Genomic DNA, 17,445 nt, shown 5'->3' on the forward strand with positions numbered 1-17,445 from the left:
AGGCCGCCGTAGAATTGGTTCCAAAGAAGCCATTGCCTGAAAAAGGCAAGCTCTTGGAAGCAATTATAAACGCAGACCGTCTGCTTCAGATTCTGCTTGTCGCCGGACATCTTCTTGAGTGGAGGCACCCACCCCCGCCACTTGAATCCTTCGAGATCCCACCAGTGAGAGTTCCTTCAATGCCACCACGTGCGTGGTACAACCGTTTTGAAAAGTGTCCTTATGAACATACTCTGTTTTTCAAGAAGTCATTACAAGGTACTTTCTTACTTATATGTGTTTATGTAGAGGAGCTCATATTTACCGGAAACGATGAGGCTTTGTTGAGTTCTTTGAAGGAATCCACGATGAAGGCATTTGATATGACTGATCTTGACGAATGCGATATTTCCACTATCCATGTTCTACTATTAAGCTGACCAGAAATTCAGTCTTGCTCGGTTGATGCAAACACATTGATGATCTTTTCCACTTCCTCTGTGATTTAAGTAAAGATGAAACTGTGATGTTACAAAATTGTCATATTTTAATAGCCCAAAAATAAATAAAGAAATAAAGAAATAAAAAAAATTATAAACAAAAAAATAGTTAAAATAATAATAATAATAATAATAATAACTTAATTAATTAATTAAAATTTAAATTTAAATTTNTTAAGGGAGGAAATGTTGAAAAAGATTTAGTTGTACTTATTAGTTTAAGGGAGAGAATATTGAAAAAGTTTTAGTTGCTATTTTNTAAGCAAGTGGCTAATATCATGACAAAACCTTGGACTCGAGTTGTGTTTGCGAAGCTACCCATGTTGTTTGGTGTCTATCAAGATCCTGAAGTTTGATCTAAAGACTTCGTCATCAGTTCAAGGGAGGAAATGTTGAAAAAGATTTAGTTGTACTTATTAGTTTAAGGGAGAGAATATTGAAAAAGTTTTAGTTGCTATTTTTATGTTTTAGTTCCTGAATATCATACCACTTATATGATCTTATGCCCATATCATAGATATGATCTCATGCCAGATTCTTTGTTTTGGCATGATATTGTTCTTTGGGTTAAGATTTTATCTTTATTTTCCGTTAAACATGGTACTTAATTTTTTTCCTTTTGCAAACTTATCTTGATTAACTATGTAGGTGTATGATATACTAATTATAGGATCCAATAGGAGAGAGATAAACCACTTGAAGCGAAGTATCTCTTACCGATGAAAGATTTGAGTGTAACGAAGTTGATTCTTGGGATGAGGATTTCTTGATATAAATCTATTGACACATCAAATTTATCATAAGAGAAGTACATTGAGGAGTTGTTGTCAAAATTCAGAATGAATGTTGCCAAATCCAGGACTATCCCTTTTGCAAATCCAACATAAAAATATTTGAATGAGTCTTCAAACGAGAGAATTATTAGGTCATTGAATCTGCTACTCATTTATAACTTACTTTATACAGGATCATATATCTATATATATATAAATATATATGACTTAGATGGTAGATGGTTATATACGATAGATAACTATACTTAACTATACTTAGTAAAGTTATTTATAGTAAATTAAACTATATTTGTTAGTGAATTGAAAATATACCTTCTTTATTTTCTCTCCCTATAAATCTTTAGTCAATATTCATTTTTACATTTTATATCTCCGATTCTTTATATTCATCTAGATCGAGTATATGAGTTGTTGTGCAGTTCTAACAACACCGTCTAACCATTTTTCTTTAAGGACTCGCGCCTTTAAACCCTTGACACGAATTTCCCCTGGAAGTTACTTATTGTTTATATGTATTTATGTTTGAATTTCTATCCTCAATTTATCTTCAAGATTAAAGATATTTCTTAAAATTGAAGCTATGGTTGAACTCTTTGTTGTGCGAGATTTCATTTTTACCACATAATTTCAACGAGGCGTCACTCAATTATTAACAAGTAGATAGCTTACTAAGTATATTTATACTCACTTTTTTTTTTTTTTTTTTGTTTTTTTTTTTTTTTTTTTTTTTNCTTTTTTTTTTTTTTTTTTGGGTTGTTATTGTCATTATGCTGTATCTCGTTCCGTTGCTGTTTGGCAACACCTGTTTTGTTACAATGTTTTTTTGGATTTTGTACTATGGTGTTGTATGACTTTAAATCGCACAATTTTTTTACTGTATTTATACTTTTATTTTTATATTTTTTTTTTGCTTTGTTTTTTCTTAGTCATGGTTTGAGATTTGAAATCTAAAAAATTGGATCGTGACAATGCAATGACTGAAGATTATCACAAAAACACAAGAGTAATCGTTGTTTGAGCATTCGTTTATTTAAAAGGTACATACAATGAAAGAAAGTAAGAAGGAAGGTGGGAACCACAATCTGGTAGTAAACTAGAGCTGAGAATAGAAAAACATATATGTATTGATGACTCCGTGGCCCAATGGATAAGATGCTGGTCTACGAAACCAGAGACTCTGGGTTCTATCCCAGCGGAGTCGATGGGTGACTTAAATTGGTAAAAGTATATTATTTCTCTCCTAAAACTTGATTCTTGACTTAATTTTAATGTTCACACTTTAGTGACCAGCTCTCGCTGTACATATCATTTGTACATTTATAATTATATTATTTTCATTAAAATATTGATTTATTAAAACATCCAAGGTTCTGTAGCTCAGTTGGTTAGAGCGTTGGTCTTATGAGCCGAAGGTTGTGGGTTCAAGCCCCGCTAGAACCAATTAAAAAAACAATTAGGGAAGTTGTTCAAGCACTTAACACACTAGATAAGTGGTCTTACCTACGAAGACTTGCCTTCATGTATATGACGACACGTGCCATCATTTATATATATTAGTTAGTTTAGTCTGTTTGCATTCCCTAGCCCCAATAGTGGGTTATATTGTTTTGACGATAGGTCTAGAACATGAGTTTCATGTGTTTGCATTCCGTATTTTAGGTCCCTAGAACATGAGTTTCATGTGTTTGCATTTCATGTGTTTGCATTCCGTATTTTAGGTCCCTAGAACATGAGTTTCATGTGTTTGCATTCCCTAGCCCCAATAGTGTAGTGTGGTCACTTACTAAGTATTTCTTAAAATACTCAAATACTGAAGTCATGTGCTACTTATGGTTCAGGTAAAGGTAAAGCACCCATATACAACTGACGACGATATCGCAAGTAGAGACCATGGAAAGTGCATAGGACAGTGATATTTTATTTTCTTAGTCTTGGGTTAGTATATGATGTTTTTACTTTACTTGTTTTATTTAGTTTTCTTTCCTTGTTTTAAAGATATTTTTGTTTTATGGTGAAGTTTTAAAGGTTTAATTTTGTAGAAGGGCATAGGTTATGACACTATAATAAATAATGTATACGATAACCCATGAAAAATACTATTTTATACTTTTTATAACGTTTTTTTTTTTTTTGTACGTCGTGGCACCTCATGTTATAAAATGTTTGGAACTTTTTATAGCGTTCTTTATAGCTAGAATGAATACTATAATAGATTATGAAGCTATAGCTTATATAAATTGACATGAAAACATTTTATAGCATTTTTTAAAACTATAATATAATATTTATAGCTTCATAATTAACATGGTTAAGGTTTTTATGTTTATAAATTTAATTAGAGTTTTTATTCATGACTATTTTTTTTTTTTTTAATATAATCTAATCCAAAGAGACTTCCCTACCTAATTGGAATTGAAATTGAAATTTTATAATTAGATGTACATAAGCTTGAGGGAATACTTAGGAAACATATTACTAAAATTTGCAAAAGAATAGAGACAATAACAGTGTCCAAGCTCCATTCTTAACTCTTTTAACACGTTGAGCAGCTAGTTATTTACTAGTGCATTGTCTCTTTAAGAGCAAGCTACCTTACTTAAATAACTGGTATTTAAGTCATGTTTGTAATCTCGAATAGCTATGCTCGTCTCCTATGAGATGAGATTTTTTGAGTACGTCGAAAATTGAATAGTAGAGTAATTTGTCAACATACTTCACTTGTTCCTATAATTTTAACTGATCTAGAAATGAATAAAAAATCTCTTTATGGGTTAAAACAGGCTTCTCGTAATTTTTTCTCTATATTCTCTACCATTTTACAAAAGGCAGGCTACATTCAGTCCAAAGCAAATTACTCCTTATTTACTAAGAGTAAAGGTAATTCTTTCACTGCAGTTCTTATCTATGAAGATGATATTCTGTTGATAGGTAATGACTTCAAAGAAATTCAACATCTCAAGACTAGTTTGCTCGAGAAATTCCTTATCAAAGATTTAGGGAATTTGAAATATTTCCTAGACATTGAATTTTCTCGATCTTGAAAAGAAATTTTTATGTCTAAAACGAAGTATACTCTAGAAATTCTTTAAGACACAAGTCTTACATGTGCACGTCCAGAAAAATTTCCTATGGAGCAAAATCTAAAACTTTGTTTAACAAAAGAGAGAAGTTGAATGATCCAAGTAAATATACACGGTTGATTGGTAGATTAATATATTTTGTGTATGACTGTTATTANGTAGATTAACATATTTTGTGTATGACTGTTATTAGTTCTGGAATATATCTTTATATCGGTCCGTTAACATTTTTTTTCTTCTCTCTTAGAGATGGTTAGTAGAATATTTTATCTTATTTAAAGGATATCTTTAGTACTATATTTTATTTTATTTTTAAGAGTTGATAGCTTGTATCCTATTTAAAGGTTATGAACATTAATGAATGGTACTTTCGATCCCACTTCTATTGAAACGTTGTGAACATTAATGCCATAAAATTTGATCAGGAACCTTATGTCATGGTTTAAAGGGATTATACAAAGTTACAAAGCTATTTGAATATGCTAAGGATTTTAATCAAGATTGGGGTGGTAAATGACCAAAATACTCAAGACCTTAAAATACTACAAAAAATTTATATGAGACTCATATATGATATTAAGAGTAAATATGAAAGATATTAATGAGTTTAGGACAACTTTGGGTATGAATGTAACAACTCTCAAGACACTTTATAATTTATAAGAAACAAGATTTATTATAAGAAACAAGATTTATTATGAATACCAAGGGATAGGAAACTGATTTGCGAGTATCTTGAGTTTTACTAAATANTAATAAGAAACAAGATTTATTATGAATACCAAGTGATAGGAAACTGATTTGCGAGTATCTTGAGTTTTACTAAATATAAGAATATCTATTATGCTTATACAATAGAGGAGGGTTTTGTTAAGTCCTTCGATAATGTTACAAAGAAATTGGAGGAAATAACTCTCATATATAAAGAGGAAGCTTTGAGGTTTTTGTAGGAAAAGTGATTAAGTTTGATTTGAAGGATAAAGCAATATATAAAGAGTACAAGAAAACAAGTCACATTCAAGAAAGTAGGAAGGTTTGAATTATGGTGGATTGTTACGATGTAAGTTATTTCAATATTAATATCAACACGAGAGGTTCATTTTAATAAAAAGTCGGAGTCTTGAATCTGCTTGCAATTCTTAAGAGTATGGATAGGACAACTTAGCAGAGTTGGGGTAGACCAAGCCATAGGCATATGAGCTACAAAGCTTGGACTTCACACTCAACATTTGTTTAGAAGAGAGTAGTAGCTCTAGTCATTAAGAGGAAAGAATTGGCCTATGCGGCTATATATTGAACATCAAGAGCTAATCCTAATAGTGATTAAAGAGGAAAAATATGCACTCACGTAGAAACAAGGATTCCCTCAAGTTGTGTGAGAGGTAGAGTGATGTCGTTGGACTCACTAATCCCTCATAGCTTAAGTAATTCCAATGAATCAGGTATTCAATGAGATTTCTAGACCTATTTTATAATAGTGTTCATATCAATTATAAGTGACTAATCAGAGACAAAAAAGACAACAAGATAAACCCTTAAGCCAACTTGATATCGCTATAAAGTGAGCGTTAAACCAAGCTCTCATCTCTTTGGTTTTCTTCTCCATCATCCATGACATTCATCTCCTTCCTTCACGATCCTAGGGTGCTAGGTCTATTGGAAATATACTGGCATGGATCATTTTGTAACCACTCTCGTTCTAGCTTCCTAGTCTTAGCTTGGTTCTTTTATGCATGCATTGCTAGGAAGATTATCATATTGATCACCTAAAGCATGGTTTACATAATCTAGACATTCGTGCAAGCTTATTTAGGAGATATCCTATGTACGCATAAAGCACTACAAAACAAAAGTTAAGACATTCATGCAAACAACCAGCTAAACAGAGAGATAACATCTATCAATCATCCCGAGTATCAGTATCATTTAAATCAACATTCATTATAAATCTCATCATTGAGGGGCATTTTTGTAGTTTCTTACATTTTACTTACTGAACAATTTTGCCCAACTCCCATTCTACTTATGCATATTCTCTGTCTAGCCTTGAATAAAATTAAAGAACATGTTTCTAAAAAATCTTATCAATCCCTACAAGTATTACTTGTCAAAAGTGAGCGTGGATACTTACTTAGATGACTTGTACCTTCCCAAACAAGTCACGTGAGTGACTAGCGATTCATGCATTCATCCCCAACATCTCATGTTCACATAAGGTTTTCTCTTAATTTTCTCGTCAAGATGTAACACTTTTTATTAGATCACAGTTCATGGGTGACTGGTGGATCAAAAATCCATGGAGACGGATTAGTTCACTTTACGTCAAGATGTAATACTTTTGATCAGCCCCAACATCTCATGTTCACATAAGGTTTTCTCTTAATTTTCTCGTCAAGATGTAACACTTTTTATTAGATCACAGTTCATGGGTCTGACTGGTGGATCAAAAATCCATGGAGACGGGTTAGTTCACTTTACTAGTCGGTGGCATGCACTAATGAAACATTTGACATACATCTCAAGACGTTAGTTGAGACGTGTCTCTATCACTACTTGACGCAGTACAAAACTTGAAAACTTTCGATTCTCAACTTATGCCCTTTTTACTAGTAACATGAAATTGGTTCTAGCGGGGTTTGAACCCACAAACTTCAACTCATAAGACCAACACTCTACCCAACCTTGATGCTTAACCAAAAAACTACTATAATTTCATATATCTTTGTTGGATGGGTTTTGATACCTAAATTTTCAAATTCAAATTTCAAGATTCTTGAACAATCTATGCCTTTTCGAATTTAAAATTATTTTATTAAATTATTCTCTCTTTTATTACATCTTCAAATTCTTCCTTTTTTTTTTAAGTCGTTTAAGAATATTTCTTTTCTCGAAATAAATTACAAAAACATATCTTTTTCTAAAATCGAGTATTACATAGTAACTACACACCGCGTATGGATAAACTTCATTTGGGACTTGTGATAGCATTCGACTTTATGGGCATGGTTTCCATTTTACATTCGGCTCTAAGGAAGTAGCTCACAACTAACCATTCGTTCCACAACTCACACGAGTTAAAATTTGTTTGTAAATATATTTTTTCCCTTTAAATATTGATTAATTTAAGACATCTAAGGTTATGTAGCTCAGTTGGTTAGAGCGTTGGTCTTATGAGCTAAAATTCACGGGTTCAAACCTCTCTAGAACCATTAAAAACCTATAAACCTAGAGCCAAAAGTGCACCATTAGAGCCTCCTTCGTTTGAGCTTTCAAACAGCCTCATCTTAATCGAGGCTCGACTTTTTCTTTGTGGAGCCTTCAAGCAAAGTATATTCATTGCTCGACTTTTTGAGTTACTTTGACTACACCTTTAAGGCTCACAACTTCTTTGTTTGATACTTGAGGATTCTATTGACATGATTAAGTTATGAGTCGGACTCTAATACCATGTAAGAAGCCACGAACATCCACAACGATATTGTTCACTAAGCTCTCATAACTTATGATGTCTGACTCTAATACCATGTAAGAAGCCACGAACATCCACAACGATATGATATTGTTCACTAAGCTCTCATAACTTATGATATTGTTCACTTTGAGTATAAGCTCTCATAACTTTGCTTTTGGCTTTCGCAAAAAGGCCTCATACCAATGGAGATAGTGTTCCTTACTTATAAACTCATGATCTTTCTTTTAATTAGCCAATGCGGGACTACTCCTCTTAATAATTCTCAACACCTTTGTGGCTATAGAGCTCCCGAACACCCCTCACCTCGAGCAGTGACATCAGCCACTTGAAAAGCAAATGAAAGAAGGGGTGAGTATAAATTACATCTGATAAGCAACCTATTTGTAAGGTCTTATCGCATCCTTTACCTAGGTATCCACAGGTTTTTTCTCTTGGTTTTAGATATGTAACTCTTCCTACTTTCTGACTTCAATAACGAACTTAGCTTACGTAGTGAGTATCAGTGTCCTTTGTCGAGGTGCTACCTCGTATTACTATATCTCTAGTGAGGACATCGTCATATGTGCTCGCCTACTCTATTCTTTCATGGTAGGTTAACTGGCAAACCCTACCTACAGGATAATCAAGTCACCAAAAATTGGGGGAGTGGCCCATCTTGTGCTTGCTATAACTTTGACTACCTGCATAAACCTACACCCCTCTCAAGACGGATCTATTGTGCAAGGGTAGTCCAACTGAATCAGCAGGTATCACACAACACTCACAGGCATATGTCTGGTGTAACAACCTTACTAAGAAGACAAGTAGGTTGTTTTCCACACCTAAACCGACAAGATGGTGACCCTCAAATCAAACCCATTTGATCATGTGAGGGTCGAGACAGACATTAGAATTTGAGGGTAGTATTATGAAATTTGATTTAAGATATAAAGTTAGTCGTGCAATATATTTTATATACGTGTAATTGGTTAGGATTTTTTCCCCTCTTTTCAGGAATGTATTACTAGTATCTTTTATATTATCTTCATGATTTGGTTAGTAGTATATTTTGTATATTCTTATTTTATTTTCAGGATTTGGTTAGTAGTATATTTTCTCTCTTTGTAGAAGTTTGTTGGTAGCTTGTATCTTATTTAAAGTCGTGAACATTAATGAAGATCATACTTTCAATCCCACTTTTGTTTCTCCTTTTTAGCATGGTATCAGAGCTTCTCATTCTTAACATTGATCAGAGCACCTTGGTGTTCTTAAATAACAAAATTTTCCTTATAGCAAAATCAACCAAATTCAGCTTCAAAATTTCATATGTTTATTTAACACACCCTTATTATATTCATCACTCTAATAGGCAAAGATATTCACTTTGTTCCAATCAAATTAAATGGGACAAATTACCAACCTTGTAATAAATCATTTGTTCATGAACCAAGAAGCATCTCATAGAGTTCTTAGATATATCAAAGGCGGTCTATTTCTAGGTTTTGCATATTTGTTGGAAATTCAATAATTTCTTGGAAGTCCAAAAAGCAAACCAAAGTGTCCAGATCATCTCGGTTTTGCATCTTACTAGTAAAAAAGCAAACCAATGTTTCAAGTTTTGCATCTTCATGTGAAGTTCATTAATTTATTTGAAGTCTAAAAAACAAACCAATATGTCCAAATCATGAGCAAATACTTGTACAGAGTTAGAGTTAAATTGACAGATGTTTTCTATGAAGCTTTGGTAAGACCGTATTTGATTTTCTAAAAGACAAGTTGGGTGTAATTAACATTTTCTAAAACACAAGTTGGGTGTGATTTACATATACTCTTCAACTTGAACTTGACAGAGAGTATTAGAACTTGAGGGTAGTATTATGAAATTTGAATTAAGATATAAAGTTAGTCCAGGAATATATTTTAATATACTCCTACTCCGTTAGGATATTTTTCCTTATTTTTTAGGAATTGGTTAGAGTATATTTTATCTAATTTCCAGGATTTGGTATATTTTATCTTGTTTTCGGGATCTGGTCTAGTATATTCTCTCTTACTACGAGTTGGTTGGTAGTTTCTATCCTACTATGAAGATCAGACTTTCAATCACACTTCTGTTTCTCATTCTTAACATGGTATCAAAGCTTCTCATATTTAACAACAGATAAGTTTCATGATGTGTCTGAGGAGAATAGTGCATCATCCAAGATACCAAGAAGAGTGTTCATTAAAGCCAAGCTAAGGCAGAAACAAGATTGGAAAGAATGAGGTGACGAGATCTGTCTTAGACAAATTTTGTGTCAATCAGATATCAAACGAATTATCTACAAGATCGTATGACTACTCATCAAAATGACGTCTACTCTAGAAAGATTAGAAATGTGGCCTAAGTTAGCTACCTTGTGACACATACATGTATTACCGTGTGTGTGAGTGTCGCACGACGAGTATCTCGAGCATCTTCCTTTGAAATTGATATTTTAAGGACATTGTCAAACGGAACGGGTGCAACAGAAACAAGGTTGGAAAGAATGAGGTGGTCTAAGTTAGCTATCTTGTGACACATACATGCATTACAGTGTGTGTGAGCGTCGCAGGACGAGCATCTCGAGCGTTTAAAATTAATATTTCAAGGACAGTGTCAAACAGAATGGGTGCAGCAGAAACATGGTTGAAAAGAATGAGGTGGCCTAAGTTAGCTATCTTGTGACACATACATGCATTACAGTGTGCGTGAGCGTCGCAGGACGAGTGTCTCGAGCGTTTGAAATTGATATTTCAAGGACACTGTCAAACGGAACGGGTGCAGCAGAAACAAGGTTGAAAAGAATGAGGTGGCTTAACTTAGCTACCTTGTGACACATACATGTATTACATTGTGTGTGAGCGTCGCAGAACGAGTATCTCGAGCATCTTCTTTTGAAATTGATATTCCAAGGACAGTGTCAAACGGAACGGGTGCAGCAGAAACAAGGTTGGAAAGAATGAGGTGACGAGATCTGTCTTACACAAATTTCGTGTCAATCAGATATCAGACGAATTATCTACAAGATCATATGACTACTCATCAAAATGACGTCTACTCTAGAAAGATTAGAAATGTGGCCTAAGTTAGCTACATTGTGACAAATACATGTATTACAGTGTGTGTGAGCGTGCAAGATGAATATCTCGAACGTCTTCCTCAAGAACAGTGTCAAACGGAACGGGTGTACTGGGTGTACTGACATTACACATCAACTATCAAGTCGTAACAGATTCAGCATGGATACAAGAGTAGCTAGTATTATAGTAACTACTCTATAAATTTACAAGGTACTAGTATATTTTATACATATATAATCAATATTTGGTTCTAGTGGGAATCAAACCCATGACCTTCGGCTCATAAGACCAATCCTTTAACCAACTAAGCTATGAACGGTAGAACCTTGAATGTTTAATAACAAAAGTACTATAATTCCATATATCTTTGTAGGAAATTTTCGGCCATTTATGGGTTTTTATACCTAAATTTTCAAACTTAAATTTCCTTCAACTTTCTAAGTTTCTCCATAATTCTATATAATTTAACATAAAATTGAAAGGAAGAGCGAACTCTATTCGGAGTTCGTTTTTCAGTATTAATGTTTTTCGGAAAACTAATTTTGAATTGGAGTTCGTTTTTCAGTATTAATGTTTTTCGGAAAACTAATTTTGAATTGGCATGTCTAGAAAGAAAACAAACTCAGTGTCACAACTCGAAATTCGAGGATCTGAACATCAAGTTGAGACAACAGACAATGCAATGAAAAAATGAATGAATGAAAAAAAAAAAAAAACAAAGAATTCGCAGTACAAACGTTTACAAGCACGTATGTGTGAGATTGGGGCAACACCCTTTTATTAGAAACCACGAACCTTTGCAATGGTATGATATTGTCTACTTTGAGCATAAACTTTCATAGTTTTACTTTTGACTTCCCCAAAAGGCCTCACACAAATAGAGATAGTGTTCCTTAATTATAAACCCGTGATCTTCCTATTAATTAGCCAATGTGGGACTACTCCTCTGAATAATTCTCAACATCTTTGTGGCTACAGAGCTCTCGAGCACCCCTCACCTCGAGCAATGACATCAATCGCTTGAAGAATGAATAAAGGAAGGGTGAGTATTCAAACTCGATAAGCAACCTACTTGCAAGTTTTTATTGCATCCTTAACCTAATAGGTATCCACAAGTTTTTTTCTACTGGTTTTAGATATGTAACCCTTTCTACTCTCTAACTAGGGTAACTAACTTAACTTACGCAGTCGGCATAGTGTCCTTGGTCGAGGTGTTACCTCTAATAACTCTATTTCTAGTGAGGATAATGTTGTATGTGCTTGCCTACTCTATCCTTTCATGGCAGGTTAGCTGGTCACCCTACCTATAGGACAATCAAGTCACCTGAGATTGGGGGAGTGACCCCTCTTGTGCTTGCCAGCTACTACAACTATCCATGTAAACCTACGCCCCCTCTCAAGACGGATCTATTTTGCAAGGTAGTCCAACTAAACTGTCGATCACACAACTCTCACTAAGAAGACAAGTAGGTTGTTCTCCACATGCAAATCGACAAGGTAGTGACCCTCAAGTCGGGCTCATCCGGTCACGTGAGAGTCGAGACAGATAAGTGTCATGATGCGAATAAGGAGAACATTGCATCATCCAACACACCAAAAAGAGTGTTCATTAAAGTTAAGCTAATGCAGAAAAAAGGTCGGAAAGAATGATGCAATAGAAGTGTCGAATACAAGCACAGAGAGGGCCAAGTAGGGCCCCTGGGCTATAACCTTAGACATCGGGGTTTTGTTATCAGTTTCGCCACGTAGCTCTATAGTTAACTCTGTCTATATGAAAAATGGAAGATAACAAAGTTTTGTGTCAATCAGATATCAGAAAGATTCTCTAGAGGATCGTATGACTGCTCACTAAAATGATATCGAATTTAGAAAGATTAGAAATGCCTCAAAATTTACTATGGTTGAGGTGTGGTGTGAGCTCTCCAACACGTGTAGAGTTCCATTGACTCTAAATTTAAGGAGAAGGGCAAAAGCAAATATTCGTGGGGACATAGCAAAAGCAAGGGACCCATAATGATCAATAGCAGAGTCGAGAAGAACGCACCAGAAGCGATCGAGAACAACTTCTAGTAGCTTTGGATAATGTATACTTGCATTCGTACTTGTGATTCTTACATCATTTTATTATATACATTCACAAGCGATAAGTTTTTTGCAATGTTGTCGGGGAGTTTAACAAAATTTTATTTTTCTCAATTGCCAATGTAGAGCAACACGTTAATAACTCTAGTCTAAAATCTCTATTTGATTCGAAAATCGAAAGAACATTACGCCCGAGATTACAAGAGAAAAGAGCAAAAGAAACAGACAATTAGGTACTCATCCCGCGAATGATAATGAAAGGGGTCATTAGAATGTGCGGGGTACACAAAGCAAAACAAGTGGGGGATGTTTCCACGAAAAAGTCCTTTCAAGAACATCTAAAGAAGCATATGAGATATTAGAAAGAATAGCATCCAATAATTCTCTTCTATTATGCATCTTTTTCCTTCTATTACTTTTTCAAAATCTTCCTTCTCTAGTCCTTTTAAGGATACTTCTTTTCTCGACATAAATTAAAAACATAAATAATTTTTCTAAAATTGAGTATTACATAGTAACTACATGTCGCTCGAGGAGAAACTTCATTTGGGAGTTGTGGTAGCATTCGACTGTATCGGTACGGTTTCGATTTTGCACCGGTTTTGGGGAAGCAACTCACACGAATGACTATTTGTTTCACAACTCACCTAAGTTATAATTTGTATAAAATTTGTATGTTTGTAAATAACAAACAAGCTTTTAATGTTTTTTTTTTTTTTTTTTTTTTTAAATGNAAGCATCCAACGTTTTATACCTCAGTTGGTTAGAGCATTGGTCTTATGATTCAAAAGTTGCCGGTTTGAACCCGGCTAGAACCAATATTCATTATACACGTAAAAATTATACAAAATGGTTTTATTACTATTTTTTTTTTAGTACAATAAGTGTTATTATTATCTAGAAAGGAGACAAACTTAATGTATGAGACTATGCAATCAAAACATGAATGAATGAAAAAAAAAAAACAACAAATTTCGCACGATTAAAATCAATCCAACACCCATTAATTTCACAATGTGTTCACAAGTTTGTATATATGTGACTTTACAAAATAGGAAAAGCGATCACGATACATGAGTTTCAAAGTAAAATTTTATAGCATTATTAGACAATAGAATCTCCGAGGGGACACCTTCTGTGACTGCAAAGCTCTAAACCGACAGAGGAGGTGAAGGAATTGTGAGACCCTTCACCTTGACCAGTGGCATCAACCACCTGAAAAAAAATAAAGAAAGGGGTGAGTACCACTGGGTCACTTGAGGTTGGGGAGTGACCCCTCGTGTGCTTGTCAAATACTACGACTACCTGCGTAAACCTACACCCCCTTTCATGGAGGATCTGTTGTGCAGCGTAGTTACAACTGAATTGTCAATCACACAATCCCCACCTGCATAAGTTTGATGTAACAACCTCACTAAGAAAACAAGTAGGTTGTGCCCCACACACAAACAAAAAAAGGTGACGAACCTTAAGTGGCGTCCATCCGACCATGTGAGAGTCGAGAAAGATAAGTGACATGATGTGACTGAGGAGAATGGTGTATCATCCAACACACCCAGAAGAGTGTTCATTAAAGTCAAGTTGAGGTAGAAGCAAGGTGGGAAAGAACGAGGCAGAAAANATAAAAAGTGTCAAAGACAAGCTTAGAGAGGGCAAAGTAGGGCCCTCGAGATATAACCTTAGAAGTNAGAAAAAGTGTCAAAGACAAGCTCAGAGAGGGCAAAGTAGGGCCCTCGAGATATAACCTTAGAAGTCGAGGTTTTGTTATGAGTTTCACCATGCAGAAGTTATATTTGTCTATATGAAAGATGAAAGATCACAAAATTTGGTGTCAATCAGATATAAGACGGATTCTCTACAGGGTCGAATGACTGCTCATGTAAATGACGTCTACTTTAGAAAAATTAAAAATGTCTCAAAATGTACTATAGGGGGAGGGGTATGGTGTCAGCTATCAACCACCACCGAGCTCTGTGCCTAAATGAGCTACCTTGTGGCACATACGTGTATCACAGTGTGTGAGAGCATTGTAGCATGAGTATCTCGAGAGTCTTACTTTGGAATGCGTCTCTCAAGGACAGTGTCACACGACACAGGTGCACCGACATTGCACACAAGTTCATGTATCAAAGGTTGAATTATGTACCTGCTAACTATTATTATTATTATTCTTGGTTTAATTCTTTTGTTCATTTTCGTCATTTGCATTTTTTTTATTCCACGTATGTTGTTTAAGGGTAAAAAATACACATACAATCCAATTTTCATCCATTGCATATTCTTTTAGGCTTTTGATTTTTTATAACAACAGAAATCTTTTACAAGGATTTTAATAATGCCACAAAAACAAGTAGTGGATGCTTATGCAAATTGAGCCATTTTGTCAAGAATGTATAACGAACGCATATGAGATATTAGAAAGAGTAGCATTCAATAATGGTGAATAGACAGACGTGAAGAGTAACTCAAGAAAAAAGGCCAAGGGATTAATGGAGGTTAATGGATCAACCTCGATCAATGCTTAGTAAGCTTCGATGATTAATATCTTACGAGCTTTAACGTGGGCTAGGACTAGTAGTGAAAGCATCGATGCAAGTTGCAATGGTAACCTAAGCAACAACTTAGTCCTATGTGTACGGTGGAGACGAGCATACATTTGATCTTTGACCTAGTAATCTAGTTACAATTTTTTACGTGGGAAATCAAAGCTACCAGCAAAAAAAAAAAAAAATCATTTTCGAACACTTACAATCTAGGGAGAAGGAGGAACCATTCAATACAATCAAAATACATACAATCAGCAAGCTCAACCCAGGACGAATCATCCTTCCGATTTTAGAGCTCGCCAAGATAAGCAGTTTTTGAAACATTTTTGGAAAGTCTGATAAGGGAGTATATATTTAAGAATGATGCAGTGATACAGAGTCAACAAGTATCCTTATGAAATTTTGACATCCAAATGGGTAAGCTACCGATAAACAACAATAGTCACGGCCAAGAGAAAGTTAACGAAATAGATGACAAACCTATAAATTTACCATTAATTTTGCATCATATTAGACACGACTAGAAATGAGTAGATATTAAAGGAGTTAGTCCATCACTTGCATGCATAAAATTCAATTATAGGAAGGTCAATTCAAATAAATCGAACTACATCGCAGACTAAACCCAACATGAAGGAATTAGTAAGAAAAGAAATTATCAAATAGTTAGACATAGGCATAATAAATCGAGGTGAACTATAGTACCACAAAAAATGAATTCGACCCGAGCACAATAGATTACACATTTTCTAGATGAATCATTAAATTGCATGTGCACTCAATACTTCTTTTCTAATATAAAATTTACGTCAGTCGTCGGAGAACGCGAGAATTCTGGCGAGTGTCGAAATCCTAGCCCACTAGAAAGAGATTCGGACGCAGTGTCGTGACGAATCTGATAATATTTGCTAAAATCGCCGTATCTAAATGGTGTGAAAGTTTTCTTAAATTACAAATATATGAAAAGAGTAATAAATGAAAAGAGCAATAAATCGAGAGATACCTCTAGTAAGCCATAATGGAAGGCAAATATCTTGATATTTGCGTATAATAAAAGATCAAATATGATATATATGAAAAACTACAATTTAGTACTAAATATCTTTAACATAATCAACGGTTAGGTCTTTGTACTCAAAAGATTCGTAAACACTATTTGTCTCCATCTGAGCTTGGAAAAAGGTCTGAGGAAACTCAGCACCCCAAAAAACTACCATTTAATTCCACAAATCTTTGTTGGAAGTTTTTTTTTAAAAAAATTTTTTGGCAAATGTTTTTAGATAATTCTTCAAATATAATGAGTTTAATCTCTTCTCGAGCAAATTTTCATTTTTGATCGCTCAATTTAGAGAAAATAGTCGTGGTAGCTTTCGAGAATGCGAGTCGTGGTAGCTTTCGACTTATGGGTACGATTTCGATTTTGCATCTAGCTTTAAAGAAACTATTTATTTAAAACTTATTTTTTCGTACGTATTATTATATTATTTTTATTTAAGTATGGATTTAGTTAAAGCATCCAAGGTTCTATAGCTCAGTTGGTTAGAGCATTGGTCTTATGAGCCGAAGGTTGTGGGTTCAAGCCCCGCTAGAACCAATACTAAGGTTGAGCCCTAAAGGTTGGGTTGAGTTGTAACTCAAATATCAAACTTTCATAATCATAACGCATCACTCAAGCACTCTTAATATGCCAACTTTGGCCCATTTTTTACAGTTTGGGTTCGATAGTCTAAGTTGATCGGGTTATTAGATCATATGAACACTCTTATTAAGACCATTGAAATGCTAACTATACCATCAATTTAGCGCTCGGCCTCTAAAACACGACTCTGATGGATCATGGTTTCGAGCTTTGTAGAAACTATATTCATACTGTCGGGATACTTTTTCTCTCCTCCACTTATGAGAACCGAC

General features: G+C 34.4%; 2 non-coding genes across 2 annotated transcripts; both read left to right on the plus strand.

Annotated features, from left to right (window-relative positions):
• Positions 1-2,639: 2,639 nt before the first annotated feature.
• Positions 2,640-2,713, plus strand: TRNAI-UAU. Its single transcript has one exon. It is a non-coding gene; the product is annotated as a tRNA-Ile (tRNA).
• Positions 2,714-17,054: 14,341 nt separating this feature from the next.
• Positions 17,055-17,128, plus strand: TRNAI-UAU. The gene has a single exon. It is a non-coding gene; the product is annotated as a tRNA-Ile (tRNA).
• The last annotated feature ends 317 nt before the right edge of the window (positions 17,129-17,445 follow it).

The sequence above is a fragment of the Cucurbita pepo genome, chromosome LG06, assembly GCF_002806865.2.
Source record: "Cucurbita pepo subsp. pepo cultivar mu-cu-16 chromosome LG06, ASM280686v2, whole genome shotgun sequence".
Lineage (NCBI taxonomy): Eukaryota > Viridiplantae > Streptophyta > Magnoliopsida > Cucurbitales > Cucurbitaceae > Cucurbita > Cucurbita pepo.